Source organism: Vulpes vulpes, chromosome 16 (genome assembly GCF_048418805.1).
Source record: "Vulpes vulpes isolate BD-2025 chromosome 16, VulVul3, whole genome shotgun sequence".
In the NCBI taxonomy this organism is placed as follows: domain Eukaryota; kingdom Metazoa; phylum Chordata; class Mammalia; order Carnivora; family Canidae; genus Vulpes; species Vulpes vulpes.
Genome location: NC_132795.1, coordinates 93,922,058 through 93,925,841, shown reverse-complemented (window position 1 = coordinate 93,925,841; position 3,784 = coordinate 93,922,058). Strand labels below are relative to the sequence as shown.

Below are 3,784 nucleotides of genomic sequence, written 5' to 3'. Positions count from 1 at the left end.
CGTCCTCTCTGTCCATAATACCCATAACCAGAAAAAAGTCCCCGTCCACTCACACGGACATGTCCCTACCTCTGCAAATGATGCTCATGCTCTTGGGCCCCATGTCTTGAGGAGAGGCAGGCCATTTTGTAATCAGAGCTTGTGTGAGGATGTCCGGGGATGGGATTTTTACAGGGCCTAGAAAATGGGACCCACGCGGCCATTTGAGAGAATTTGCAGTCAGAAGGGTGTGCATGTAAGTGAAGAAAGCAGATGGTGAGCAAGCCTCAAAACACAGAGGCTGAGCCACACGTGTTCAGAAGACTCACCGCTCTACTGATTTCGGCCTCAGGTTTACCCTGTACTCAACTAAGGGTTATGTCGGGCTTGTGCCTCTCAACCTCAGTCATCAGAAATGGTTGTGTTTCCTTTTAAAAGGCTTTTGTAATGCTGCCTCCCGCCTCCTTCCACAAGGGCAGTCCTCCTCATTGCCAAGCCTATTTTTATGGTTCATCTCCAAAACAAGTGCAAAATAGTGTTGGCCTCAGATGAGCCCTCCCTCTTGCTGGCCACTGGAACACCATCTGCAAGTTGAGTGGGAACAGTAAACACTGCAGGTTAAGTAACTCATTACTAATATTTTCCTTGAGCTCTGAAACTTTTTAAACAAACAACAACAACAATTGTATCATAATAACCTTTCAGAGGTTAACAGCCAGCAGGTGGTCCAGCTCAGTCTAAATGCAAACCAGACAGCTGTTTGATTATAAACTGTTGATTCTTATGGAGATGTGGGGAAAACTTCTTGCCCAAAAAGGGTCTTCTCTTAAAAATCCCTAATGAAACAACACATAAATGTCAAAATGACAAAAATAAGGAAGTGTGTCATAGACTAAGCATTTTAATGTCCTTTCTGGCTTCCTCCAGAGTGTACTCTGGATCTAGCCACATTTAATGGCACAGATTCTTAAAGAGGTGGTGCACAGCATGGATTTTTATGACCCAAATAAAACTTGGAGAGGGTCACTTTCTCTGCCATAGTCAGTGTCCTCAGCAGATGTGTGGAAGGCTCACGTTTCAAATCCGCCACCCACGCCAAGTGTTTTACCTGGACCCAGAGCCTGTAAGGAGTACACACAGGACCATGTAAGGAAACCCTGAGGTGTGCAGCATTATCCTGTCTGTCTCCAAGCCGTTAAGACATTGCAGAGATTCCCCCGGGAAGCCTTGGCAAAGCTAGAGAAAATTCCAAGGGCTGATAAAATGGTTTGAGAATGGCAGATGAAAAGTTTCTAATCAAAACCTTGTATTACAGCATCACACAGCCCCACAGATTGATGGCTAGGACTGTTTTCCTCCCTTAATGATGAAATGGGACAAAAGAAAACCATTCCCTAACTCAGTATTTAATTACTGGTCTATTATGTTACAATCAGAAACATTTCAGAAAGCTCAGATAAAACAAAGTTGAACCTTTTTATACTAAAATCTGCAGTGAACGATGAAATGTAAAAACCTTAGAACTCCAAGGAAAAAAGAGCCATGGGATGGCAATCACCCATTTTTCTTTAAATAAAAGAGAAGGAACAAAAATGAAAAAAATGTAGAAAAGAGAGTTTCACAGCTCCTAGTTTAGTTGCAATAAACTGGCAGAAAGATGAGATCAAAGAATGTAAAAAAAAAAAAAGCTTTTTTGGTTTGACCCATGTTTGAAGGAGTTTTCTGACGTGACCTTCTAAGCAAACAGTGGCAATGTGCCAAATTCCTAGAGCTAGGATAAGGGGGCAAAAAATAAGGAAGCACCCAAGATACTTTAGCAGGTCCTTGATACTTTTCTAGCTTATAAGAAGAGAAATATGAGGGTGGTAGTGCTTCGTTCTGCTAAAATAGAGTGTAAAGCCTTTTGAGGGCCTTTTATACCATATTAGAACCATGCTATGGCTGCTTCTCAATTTCAGGGGGCTCTGAAGGTGAAACAGCTATAATTTAATAAATATTCATTGAGGATCAACTTATAATACATAATCTGCTTGGCAATCTGGAGCTACAAAAATCAAGACAGTTTTGACCACTTGCTGCAGATTTCAATCTCCAAAGAAAGAAAAACCCATGAATAACTAACCAGAGGATAAAACATAAAGGCATGAAAACTCCTTCTCTGCATTTCATTATCATGTTTGTTACACTCATAATTATTATTTAGTTAAAGTAGGGAGCATCCAGGAATGCGACATGGGGAGAGAGACTTTGAACTTGACCTGAAAGATTGAGAGGATTTCAATCATGAGGGCTAAGGCCTTAGTAAGCCAAGAAGCACAAGGTAAGTGCACAAGGTAAAAGGGATACAGAATTCACCTGAGCCTCCACACATTTCTCCATATGCTGCTCCTATTCTTTTTAAGACTCTAAATGAAAGTAATTAGTACTTGTATACATATTTTTCATTTTAAAGCACTTCCATTTATACGATTAAAAAAAATAAAGCATTTCTATTTTTTAAACATACCCATGTTGCTTTCTCTCTGAAACAGTCACCTATCCCAGAAGTAAGATACTACAGATAAATTAGCTACTGTGGGGCAGCCCCAGTGGCTCAGCGGTTTAGCGTCACCTTCGGCCCGGGGTGTGATCCTGGAGACCTGGGATCGAGTCCCACGTCGGGCTCCCTGCTCCCTGCTTCTCCCTCTGCCTGTGTCTCTACCTTTCTCTCTCTGTCTCTCATGAATAAATAAATTAAATCTTAAAATAAAATTAGCTACCTGTAATTACTAATAATGTAGCCATAACCCTACCTCAAGAGGTTATGCCCAGGAATTCCAGTCCTATACATGCAATATAAATGTACAGTCAGGCCTTCAAGCCTCAACGATATGCAAAGGTGATATTTGCATTTTTGTCATTCCTTTTCAGTACTTTCCTCATAAAATCTGGAGAGCACCAGGGCTCCATTCAGCTCTGCTTTCCTTCCATTTATTTGTTTTCTTTTTTTCCCCCTATCCTCCTGCTCCTCCAATTATGTGGCTTACCTCCCATGGCCCATGGCAAAGGGCTGGCTCTTTTTAAGACTTATAATTCTTGAGATTGGAAAGGGAAGTTCTGCTGCTAAAATAAAAAAATAATCAAAATAAAAATGACTTAAGAAACCTCGACTAGCTTCTCATCCAGGTTCTGTTTCCTTACAACAGCTCTATTTTGCCAGAGAAGGAGAAAAGTGTCCCTGGTTGATTCATGATTTAGTCAAAAGAAATAACAGAAAAGTACTCAACAGGCAGAAAGTCTTGTGAAAGAAAATGCAGGAAAACCACAGAACATGCCAAAGGTGGACGCAGACCCCCTTTCAGAAGATGTTCCACAGGAGGCCGAAGGAAACCTTCAAGGAGGGCTGACACAGCCGGACCAGGGGTTTAAAGAGGACACTGCTGTGAGGCATTTGGACCCTGAAGAAATAAGAGGAGGTGCTCAGCAGGAAAGGCTGAGGGAAGAGACAAGGAGTCAGAAGTTTGTGACGATGCATTGGAAGCAAAGACATCACACAGCCGTGCTTATCCTGTGTGCTTCAGGCCTTGAATTCTTTTTTTTTTTTTTTTTTTTTGTCTGATAATAAAATCTGGCCTCTGCTGAAAGATAATAAAATCTTTCCTTCTGTTAGTGTTTTCTGATGTATCTTTGACTTTTCTTTGACTTTTGTTTCACTTTTAATCATCTGGTGGAATTTTGTTTTAGGTAGTTTCCTTGTTACTAGCATCTCGGTGGATTTTATATTTGACCCATTAGGCAGGTCTGATTTTAATTGGAAAGTTTTAAA

At 41.0% G+C, this 3,784-nt stretch overlaps 1 pseudogene; it reads left to right on the top strand.

Moving 5' to 3' along the window:
• The first annotated feature begins 2,262 nt into the window (after nucleotides 1–2,262).
• Nucleotides 2,263–3,546, top strand: LOC112934401 (transcription elongation factor A protein-like 8; annotated as a pseudogene).
• The last annotated feature ends 238 nt before the right edge of the window (nucleotides 3,547–3,784 follow it).